The sequence below is a fragment of the Cryptomeria japonica genome, chromosome 10 (assembly GCF_030272615.1).
Source record: "Cryptomeria japonica chromosome 10, Sugi_1.0, whole genome shotgun sequence".
Taxonomy (NCBI): Eukaryota; Viridiplantae; Streptophyta; class Pinopsida; order Cupressales; family Cupressaceae; genus Cryptomeria; species Cryptomeria japonica.
Genome location: NC_081414.1, coordinates 407,406,786 through 407,418,911, shown reverse-complemented (window position 1 = coordinate 407,418,911; position 12,126 = coordinate 407,406,786).

Genomic DNA, 12,126 nt, shown 5'->3' with positions numbered 1-12,126 from the left:
TATTACAAACAAATCATCTACCATTAAATTTATGTGCATTGGGTTATCTTACCGGTGATTTTTGATTCTGGTTGACCTTCAAACCAGATGTGTCATCTTCATTTGCAGTACCAGAGCTTTCTCCATGCTCAAATTCAAGACCTCTAGTGTCTCCAGTGTCCCTTGATCCTTCAATAACTCATAAAGCTTAGCAGAACTAACCTTGAACTTGTCTTTGTACTCATTTGCAACATCCAGATCTCCTCTTAGGACTATTACCATTCTTTCTAACTCTTGCTCATTGGTCTGTGATTGTACCAATTAAGTTCTCAACATATCATTCTCATGCGCCTACCTAATGCATTCCTCAAATTTTTCTTTCAGAGAAATAGCAAGAATTTCTTCATTCTTCTTCTGGTCTTCAATCTTCTTAGACATCCTCATGGTTACGGCTTGCATCTCATTCTTCATGACACCATTCTCCTGACTCATCTTCTGACATAATTCCTTTAAATCATTCTTCTCTCTATCATCCCGTTTTTAGTAATTGATCACTGTTAGGATAACCAATGAACAACTGAGAGGAGGGGGGGTGAATCAGTTGTTAATAGATTATATCAATTAATTCACTTAATAACCTTTAACTAGATCACATAAACATTAAGTACCGGAATAGCAAAAATAGGTACCGGTAAACAATACAACTTAACAATAAAATAGACAATCAACACAATGCAACCATACCACATAACACCATGATTTGTACGTGGAAAACCCAAAAAGGGAAAAACCATGGTGGTAAGCCTACCCACAGTTAGATGATACTCTGTAGAAAGTATGTGATACAATGAGGGCCTGCACATGCAGGAAGACACACTGCCTAGAGCGTACTGCTCATTACAAAGGAGTCTCACTGACTACAAAGAGGTTATAACCACCTCAAGATGAATGGACAACAATCTAGAATAATGAACTACCAGAGATAGCATCTACCATGCCTAATTACAGTCTCGGTTAAGCTCAATATCGAAGGCCTTTGACCTCTTTCTTAATCCTAATTCGATCACTTATGATCGGCCAAATCTCCTTCGCATATGATATTACATTCCATGACCATGAATATATATTTACAATGAGATCTTACATCAATTTATACCAACCCTAAGGCCTAAACTAATTAGGTCAGCCACCTAAAAGATACTATAATAAGATCATTACATAGATCCATATTACAATGATATGCCATGTCGGCTTAAGACCAAAACAAGAATAACCAATCCATAAATCATCCTGATAACTTGTAGAGAACACATTAACATGATACCGGTCCACAACCTAGATAGGAACCAAACCTAATCTGGGTTCACCATGCCAAAGCTATGTCTTCAATCAGTTGAGGCACGATCAAAGAACATCTTCAGCATCCTAAAATCCATCTAGAAGCTGCACCAACACCACTTATGCATCTTTCCAGGATTTCTCGGTGAAAGCTCTATTGGTTAAACCTTAAATCCATGTTAGTAAGGATTTACAAGAGTGTATGATATCATCTGATTACCAAGTTAATACCAAATGACCAAATCATTCTCTAGAAGCATGTAACACATAAAATCAAACATACTCCATTGATTTGAACATGTCGAAAGTGTCCAATAGATAGTCCTTTCTACCGGTAACACTAGATCTTCTATTGGTAACCAAAAACTATCTGCCGGTAACCAACCATAACAACTTAGTGTTGACATTAATGACAAAACATCAATGCACCACATAATCAATTCATCCATAATGCTAACAATCTCCCCCTTTGGCATTGATGACAACACTAGATGTGAAAAACATCTAAGTACCAAAAAATGCCAAGCAAGTCTCCCCCTGTGGAAGACAACCAACATCTCTTGAATATCAATAAATGTCCCACAGTGAATTTATTTTTCACATCACTATCACTCCCCCTTTGACATCAATGCCAAAAATCTAACAAAAATATCAAAGCAAGAATATAAACCTCTGAATCTCAAAGCTGACTACTCCCCCTGAGTAGTGGCACCACTCATCAGTGCCATAATGAATAATATATTTGACAATGCATGTCAGACTGATGACAAACTGCATCAATCAAGTCTCTATGGGAGGGGTAGAAACCCCTAACCTGTCTCTCAAATACTCAAATGATTCCTTAGACAGTGGTTTAATGAGTATATCTCCAATCTTCTCTTTAGTGTTCACATAAACCAATTTGACTTCCTTTCCTTCTACCTTGTCCTTTAGAAAGTTATACTTTATTGATATATGCTTAGTCTTAGAGTGAAATACTGGATTGTTAGACATGCCAATAGCTGTAGAGTTATCACAGTAGATAACTATCAGTTCACTACAATTTACCTTGATAGCCTTCAACATTTGCTTCATCCACAAGACTTGAGTGCAATTAGTTGTTGTTGCAACATACTCAGCTTCTGCTAGTAGATAAAGAAATGCATGACTATTTTTTTCTAATCCATGAAACCAATTTATTTCCAAGAAAGAAATCTCCACCAGAAGTGCTCTTCCTGTCATCAGTATCTCCTGCCCAATCTGAATCAGTATATGCACATAAAGTAAAGTCATCATCTCTAGAATACCATAAGCCATATTCTGTTGTTCCTTGCAAATACCAGAATATCCTCTTTACTGCATATTCATGATTTTCTTAAGGAATACTTTGATATATTGAAACAATACTTACTGCATTCATAATATCTGGTCTAGTCTGAGTTAGATATAACAAGCCACCAATCATAGACTTATACCTTGTCAGATTTACTGGTGTAGATGTATCTTTGATAGATAATTTCTCACTTGTCATCATAGGAGTACTTACCAGTTTGGAATTATCCATACCAAACTTCTTCAACAATTCCCTCAGATACTTAGTTTGACAAATAAAAATGTCTTTGTAAGTTTGAGTAATCTGCAAACCTAGGAAAAATCTCATCTCACCAATCATGGACATTTCAAATTCATTCTTCATATCATTAGAAAACTCCATGCACAATTTATCTTTTCCTCCAAAAATGATATCATCAACAAATACTTCAATAATCAGAATATCATCATTAGTGATCTTATAATATAATTACTATCAGCACTTCCTTTAGTAAAACCAAGCTTCAAAAGATATTTATCCAACCTTGCATACCAAGCTCTAGGAGCTTGTTTCAATCTATATAAAGCTTTCTTCAATCTACAAACCATATCTTTATCATTTGTCAGTGAAAATCCATCAGGTTTCTCAATGTATACTTCTTCCTCAAGTTCACCATTCAAAAATGCACATTTAACATCCATTTGATAAACCTTATAGTTCTTATAAACTGCATAGGCAAGAAATAGTCTAACAACTTCAATTCTAGCTACAGGTGCAAATGTCTCACCATAATCAATTCCTTCCACTTGAGAATATACTTTATAAACCAATCTAGCCTTGTTTCTTACAACCTTACCATCCTCATTTAGTTTATTCCTAAAAACCAATTTAGTTCCAATAACATTCTTATTTTTAGGCCAGGGAACTAAAGTCCAAGTCTCATTCTTCTCTATCTGATCTAATTCATCTTCCATAGCCTTTAACCAATGTTTATCTTTACAAGCTTCAATAATAGATGCCGGTTCAATTTGAGAAATAATACATACCTCTTCATTTGCCAATCTTCTTCTTGTCATAACTCCCTTGTTCCTATCTCCAATGATTTAATCTTACATACCTTGGTGTCTTCTGAACTTTAGGTTCACTGCTCTGATCATCAATCACAGTTGAATTTTTTGATTGTACTGGTGTAACTGTCTCAGTTTCCTGTACCAGTTGAGGCATTGCCGGTTTAGTTATGATCATTTACACTACCGGTTCCTTGTCATATGATATAGATTGATTTCTATAATGCTCATCCACTTTCACATTAGCGCTCTCCATAATTTTTTGTAATCTTTTGTTATAACATCTATATGCTTTGCTTTGAATTGAATAACCAAGAAATATCCCTTCATCACATCTAGGATCAAACTTCCCAATTTAATCATCTCTTTTGATATAGAATTTACTTCCAAAAATTCTAAAATATTAAACAGTAGGTGTGTGTCCAAACCATAATTCATAAGGGGTCTTATCAGTTTCACCTTTGATGTGAACTTTGTTGAATGTGTAGACTGTTGTACTCACTACTTCTCTCTAGTAGATGTGAGGCAATTTGGCTTCCATCATCATAGTTCTATTCTTCTTTTCCACTACTCCATTCTGCTAAGGATTCCTAGGTGCAGATAACTATCTCCTAATTCCATTTGGCTTACAATAACTATTAAATTCATGAGAAGTGAACTCACCGCCTTGATCTGATCTTAGACATTTTATTTTCAATCCAGTTTCTGTTTCAACCTTTGCTTTAAATATCTTGAATTTCTCAAAGGCTTTAGACTTCTCCATAAGAAAAGTCACCCACATCATTCTAGAATAATCATCAATTATTAGCATGAAATACCTATCACCTTGAAAGCTTCTAGTCCTTCCTGGACCACATAAGTCAGTGTGAATCAAATCAAGCACATCATTAGATTTATCATGTATGCTCTTAAAACAAGTTCTAACTTGCTTTCCCAATTGACATTCCTTAAATATTGGATTATGAGGCTTAATATTCTTAGGTATATCTCTAACTGCCTTGGTTGAAATTAGCTTAACAATACAATCAAAATTAACATGACACAACCTTTTATGCCATAACCAACTCTCATCAATATGAGCAATCAAACATGTCTTATTACCATTATTCAAGTGAAAGATATTACCTCTAGTCTGAGTACTGGTTGCAATCTCCAAACTAGTTATTTTACATTTTCTATCTTTAAACTGAAGTTGGAAACCCTTGTCCACCAATTGACCAACACTTAAGATATTATGCTTTAAACCTTCTACATAATAGACATTATCAGTATTATGCTTTCCATCCAGAGAAATAATACCTCTACCTTTGATCATACATTCTTTGTCATCTCCAAATCTGACTTGACCACCATTGTATTCTTGAAGGGACATAAATTTTCTTTTATCTCTAGTCATATGATGTGAGCATCCACTATCAATTACCCATTCATCCTTATCTTCAACTTTTGCTGCCAGGGCCTTTTCTTCATTCTTGATAGACGGTTCTAGTTCATCTTCCTTTAAAGCATAGAACACCCATTCCTTTCCATTCCTAGATCCACTAGAAGAGTTTGCTGTCAGTTCATCCTCAGAGTCATCACTTACTCCTTCCTCATCCGCTATGTAGCATTGTTTACTTTTCTTAAATCTATATTTGTTCTTATTAGGCTTAAATGTTTTCTTAACTCTCTCTTCAAATCTTGCATTCCTTTCAGGACATCTAGATGCAAAATGACCAATCTTATTACATGCAAAACATTTAAAAGGTGCTTTTCCTTCATACTTACTTCCTGTCAGTCCTTTAGGTACTATTCTAGCAAATAAGGCTTCAAGTTGCTCAAATTCTTCATTTTCTTTCCTCATATCTTCCAATTATTTTGCATATAAGGATTTCCAATCACTTTTTCCAGTAGATGATGATGATGCATTAAAATCAGGTTCAAACTTTACAGCTCCAGAAGATCCAAATTCTTCAAGCTCAAAAGCAGATAATTTCCCAATCAGAATGTCTCTGTTAACTGTAGTGTTTGCTATTGTCCTCAACTCATTAACTGTAGTTGTCTTCATCTTGTAAACCACTGGAAGGGCTCTCAAGAATTTGGAAACTATTTCATCTTCACTCAGAGATCCTCCACAACATTGAATTCCCATAACAATCTCATTTACTCTTTCCATAAACACAACAATTCTTTCATTATCTTCCATCTTCAAGTTTTCATATCTTACCCGGTAACCATCAAGTTTATCAATTTTGATAGTAGGATCACCTTCATTCAGAATTTTCAATTTATCCCACATAACCTTTGCTAATGATTTATTAGTCAATCTCATGATTTGTTGATCAGTAAGCACACACAAGAGGGCTTCTCTAGCTCTGCAATCATTTTCAATATTCTTGTCCAAGTCGGGAGGAGTAGGATTGCCAGATACTGGATCATAAGGTGTGTATCCTTTCTCAGTGATCTCCCAAATATCCTTGCCAAGACATCTAAGATGAGTCTCCACTCGAATTTTCCATATCTCATAATTTATTCCATCAAGCTTAGGGATTTCTCTTTTAAAAATAGTTGTCGGTGGATTTGAAGTGTTAGCTGCCATAGGATCTACTTCAAGCAGTTAAGCTTTTGCAAAAGAGGATCAAAGCTCTGATACCAATTGTTAGGACAACCGGTGAACAACTGAGGGGGGGGGGGGTGAATCAACTGTTAACAGATTATATCAATTAATCCAATCAATAACCTTTAACCGGATCACATAAACATTAAGTATCGAAATAACAGAAATAGATACCGGTAAACAATACAACTTAACAATAAAATAGATAATCAACACAATGCAACCATACCACATAACACCATGATTTTTACGTGGAAAACCCAAAAAGGGAAAAAATATGGTGGGAAGCCTACCCACAGTTAGATGATACTTTTGTAGAAAGTATATGATACAATGAGGGGCTTGCACATGCAGGAAGGCACACTGCCCAGAGTGTACTACTCATTACAAAAGAGTCTCCCTAACTACAAAGAGGTTATAACCACCTCAAGATGAATGGACAACAATCTATAATAATGAATTGCTAGAGATAGCATCTACCATGCTTTATTACTGTCTCGATTAAGCTCAATACCGAAGGCCTTTGACCTCTTCCTTAATCCCAATTTGATCACCTATGATCGACCAAATCTCCTTTGCATATGATATTACACTCCATGACCACAAATATATATTTACAATGAGATCTTACATCAATTTATACCAACCCTAAGGCCTAAACCAATTAGGTCAGCCACCTAAATGATATTACAATAAGACCATTACATACATCCATATTACAATGATATGCCTGTTAGGATTGATGATAGCCCCAAAGATACTGAGAGGGGGGGGGGGGTGAATCAGTATCTAGCTGGTTTATAGAATATTTGACCTTATAAATTATTTTGCATTCCAAAACAATGTACCGGTATACAAGAATTAATGTAGTAAATATGAACAGTAAAGACAACATAGAAATCACATCATAACACAAGATGTTTAACAAGGAAACCCGGTGTGGGAAAAACCTCGATGGGATTTGTGACCCACAATATTCACTCACTGGCCAATGAATGGATATTACTTACAAGAGGGGCCTGTACATGCAGGAAGGCCAATTGCCTAGAGCTCACTAATCAATTACAAAAGGAAGTCTCACTGACTTACAAAATGGATTAAGAAAATCCAATTTAATGTACTTCTACAAAACAACATCTGCTATGCCAGGTTCAGTACCGGTTTAAGCTCATACAATAATCATAAACCCTTCTACAAAATCTGCCTTAATATTCGCTCTACATATCCATCATATCTATCTTCTATCATATATGTCTCTCAAATGATCTACAAGATCTCATACTTATATATGAGTCTTATTACAATATGCCATGTCAGCTTACAAAAAGATATTACAATTAAATACAAAATACAATAATCAAAATCCTATCAGCTAGGATGGCAGTAAACATTATTGTCACTGCCGGTGAACTATCTGCTGGTGTAGAGTCCGTCGGTGTCAGTTCCTGCCGGTGCCATAAGATTGCAAGGTTGCCATCAATGACAACACCTTCAATCACCTTTAACTACCATTAGAGTGTGAAATGCCAACAATCTCCCCCTTTGGCATTGATGGCAACACTCATGGGAAAAATTCAAAATTGTATCAAAAAATTGAAGTCCAAAAATCTTACTAAAACTGTGTGCTCCCCCTGAGTAGATTATCTCTTCTGCAAGTCATTTTTCTCATTTCTACTACTCCCCCTTTGACATCAATGACAAAGGTTGTCAAAATTGTCAAATGGGTACAGTTTTCAGCTATAACCTTGTAACCGGTTGGTTACAATTTGGAATAGGTATGCTAATACTAAATTTCGGCTCTGAATGATCCTGTTGTTGTCCTTTAATGATGCCTCTATTATCTGAATAGTATTGGTGAGGTGATGCATTTTCTCTTCCGATGTCTTCTGTCCCTGAATAAGTGCCTCTAAGATCTCTTTGCTCAAAGAGATGAGGTTATCCAATTTAGGACTGAGTCTACATTTAAGTTCTTTTGCCTTGCCTTTTATTCTTTCCTTCTCTTTCTCCAATTTTTCAAGTTTCTCCTCACATCCAGCTATCTCCTGTTCTATAACTGATATTGGTCTAGATGAACCAATGATATTGTCAGCTATATCATCAATTTCTTTTTGCACTTTGCTGATTTCCTTATTGATGTCCACTGTCAAAAGATTAGTCTTGCAGGTGTCTCTATACAATTCCTTAAATTCCATTATGGTTGTAATGAGTGTCGGTAAAAGATTTTCAATGTGTTTCGTGCACTTCTTTATTGTCTCTTCAAATAATTTCTCTTTTTCCTTGTCCATTTTCTCCTTAAATGTCTCTTCATTTATTTGGTCCACAGTCAGTACATTGTTGGTAATTTTTTTAGACAATGTGTCTAACTGACTCAAAGAATCCTTATTATCTACATTACACTTGGGTGCAATCAATTTAAGAATGGGTATTGTGTTATCTATAGCCTTATAAGCCAATGCATTACAATTAGTAATCTTCTTAATAGAATCCAAAAGCTCTTTAGTCACATTTGTGGGTCTGAATTCAGTCATGGAAGTACTGGATGACTGTCCAATTACTTTCACAATTTTAGTGCTTCTGGTGAGAGCAATCACTTTGCTTGTCTCGACCTCTGGAGGGTCAGTTTGTGTTTGCATTTCTATTAGAAAAGGTTTAGGCTTCTCAGTAGATGTCGATGACACTATCTCTGTATGAACCTATTTCTCAGCTTGTGTCTCTGTCTGTTTCACTATGCTCTCTTCTGCCGGTTTTTCTGATTGTTCTTTAGTATTATTAGATGGTTTTTTTGAAGGTTTTTTAGTTGTATCCACTATCCGTTTCTCTGTTTGTATCTTTGCACTATCCACTACCGGTGACTCAGTTGGTTTCACTGTATTCTCTGCAGCTGGTTTTTCTATCTCTGTCAGTTTTTCAATGTTTGCATCAATAGTACTGTCAGTAACCATTTCACTAACCCCAATCTCAATGTTATCAACTGGTGTTTCAACTTTAACATTTTTAGCTTGTGTTCCAACATTGTCAGTTGGTTGCTTAGTAGAAACATCTTTCTTCTTTTCTCCAGTACTTTCTTTATCAACTACAATATTGACCTCCTGAGTGTCTATGTTAATTGTGTACAAAATTTCAAACTCAGGATTTGTATCCTCATGTGGAGTCTTCACATTCTCAGTAGTCAGTGTGTTGTCAGTTAGTACTGGTGGAGTTACTAAAGGTGGTGGAAGGTTATCTGTCACTTTTATATTAGGTAGTCCACCTACCTTACCTTTTCCTTTGTCATTATCCTTTTGGTATACCTTGGATGTTTTAGGTTTGTTCAGTTCTTCTTGTTTCTCTTTCTCAACAAAGAAAATATCCCATTTGTCTACTGTCTCTTTTGAGATCTCATTTACTCTGTCGGCCATTAGACTTACATGTTGGTGTCCACTAGAAAAGACTGTTCTGTTAGCTTCACTAATCAATTCATCAATTTCCTCAACTGATTTTATAGGGTGAACAACTAATAGTTTCTCAATCTTGATTTTCTTGTCTAGCTCCATAATGGCTAACCTTTTAGCATCTAGTCACCTATACAAATCACTAGGCAAATCATCTACAACCTCTATCAAAACTTTCTTATAAATATCAAGGTGTAAGATGATACTATTTTCTATGCTTTCTTTCTCCTCATTTGTAAAAGTATCATACAATTTACTTACATTTGATAGGTTACCATCATCTGTTATCTCATTTAATAGGCTGTCAAGTGGAGGAATGACTTGTTTTTCCTTTCTCTTTCTAGGTGTCATCTTCTTAGCTGATGGCCTTACTGCTTGTTGCTTCTTCCTTGTTGTCCTGGTTTTCTTGGGAGGAGGAGAGGGTACTGGTGAGGGTTTTCTGTTCCTATCAACTCTTATAAACTCAGCAGGAATTTCACTGTCAGAGGATGTACCAACCGATGAGAGATGAGCCTCTGGTTGTAATCCTTCAAAATCACTTTCCTTGATACCAGTGATATTCATTATGTTTTCCTTTATTTCTTTAACCTTCTTAGATGAACTCCTTATATATTTTTCTCTTCTCTTCCTTTGTTTAAGTGTTTGAACACCACTTTCTATTGTCTCAGCATTACCAAACACTTTTTCTTCTAGTTCTATAGGGGCTTCAAGTAGGGCTTTGGCATATGTTTCAATTATGTTTACATCAGCCTCATATCCCATCTCTGTCACCCAAATAGTTTTAGGAAGAACCACCTCCATCCAAGTTTCATCCTTCTTAATCACAAAACAAATTTCTTTCTCATACTTGTCGACAATACTTTGAGGTAACCTTTCCATAGTCTTCATTTTTGCTTTAAATGCTTGGAAATACTCTATTATTTTGTTTTCCTTGTCTGTCCCCATGCTGGTGAAGATATCTAATAGTTTCTTCCCTACTAGTATATCATCACCAAAGTCTTTCTTGCCTATACTGGGAACCTCTTTTGTAAGATATATCATTAAGCATACAAGAAGATTGCCAAAATGGAAAGTATCTTTCTTATCTCCTTTTATTTTCTTTAAATTGTCAATCAACTCATCTTTCAACCACTCACATACATCTATCTTAGCATTATTGTTAACTATATCATATGCACTTTTAATATATAGACTAGAAACTGAGTTTAGTCGGTTAGCATGTGTGGTTTTTTATCCTAATATCATGCTAAGGAATATAACTTTCATATTTTACATCATTAACTCTTAGGGATCCACTGTCATAGATTGGACCAGTTAAAGTCATCACAATGTTGTTTGAAACTTTCTTGGTTTTATCTGGCCTGCTACTGGTGGATGGTAAGCCAGTCACTGCCCTAACTGCTTCTCTAGTGATTCTATGAATAGAGTCAAGCCAAAATAAGTCTCCATGAACTCTACTGAGTACTATCCTTACAACTTCCTTAGGAAATTTCGAGATGTCAAGGATTTCCACAAAACCTAGGGTCTCTATAACCTTATGCTCGGGTTTTACGGTTCTATTCTCATCACAGATAACATTCTTATACATTTTCATGATTTCCTCAAAACCTAATTCCTCAATGTGGCAATGTATGTAAATTCTAGGGTCTTCTGCATATGCAACTCCTTTAGGGATTTTTGAAAAAGCACCTAGGGTATCATCCTATTTCACTACTTCGGGGATAATCTTGAAAATGGGCCTAGGGTGTTTAATTACTTCTATAACAGTAGGGTTTGCAATAAATTCTGGAGCAGAGGAGGAAGCCATTGATAAATACCTTAATCTTCCTGATAGGTTTGGATGCTTGAAAGAACTTGCTTCACTTCTTGCTATGGATGCCTTTGCTCGGGTTTTTCATGCTCTTTGAAAGTTTGAATGATTGGTGAATGAAAAGGAGGAAAAAATATTGATTTATAATATCTTTTCCTTCAACAACCACAATAAATGTCTTCCGGTTAAGTGAAACTTAACACATCTTCCGGTAAAGAAGAAGTTCATCTTCTTACCATCAACCGAGGGTAAACTTGCATGATTTTCAATTGGTTGCAATACCCCCAAGGGTTACTTTTCAATTGGATGGATAATCTCCTGCCGGTGGAGTGATACTATGTTCTACCGGTGAAGGAATAGTCTCATCAACATTCTGATCTCTCTTTCTAATCCATTGTTTTGAAAATTCTTGCTTTGCCTCATCTACCTTCTCTTTGTCTTTGAAACTGGGTCCTTTATTATTTTCCGGTGAAGTCTTGCTTCTACAAAATTTTGCAATATGTCCAATCTTGTTACAAGTATAACAAGTCACATTGTTTTTTTCTGAATAGCCTTTCCATATCCTATGTCGGTTTGTGTTCTGCATTGATTAGATAAGTGTCCAAATCTTCCAC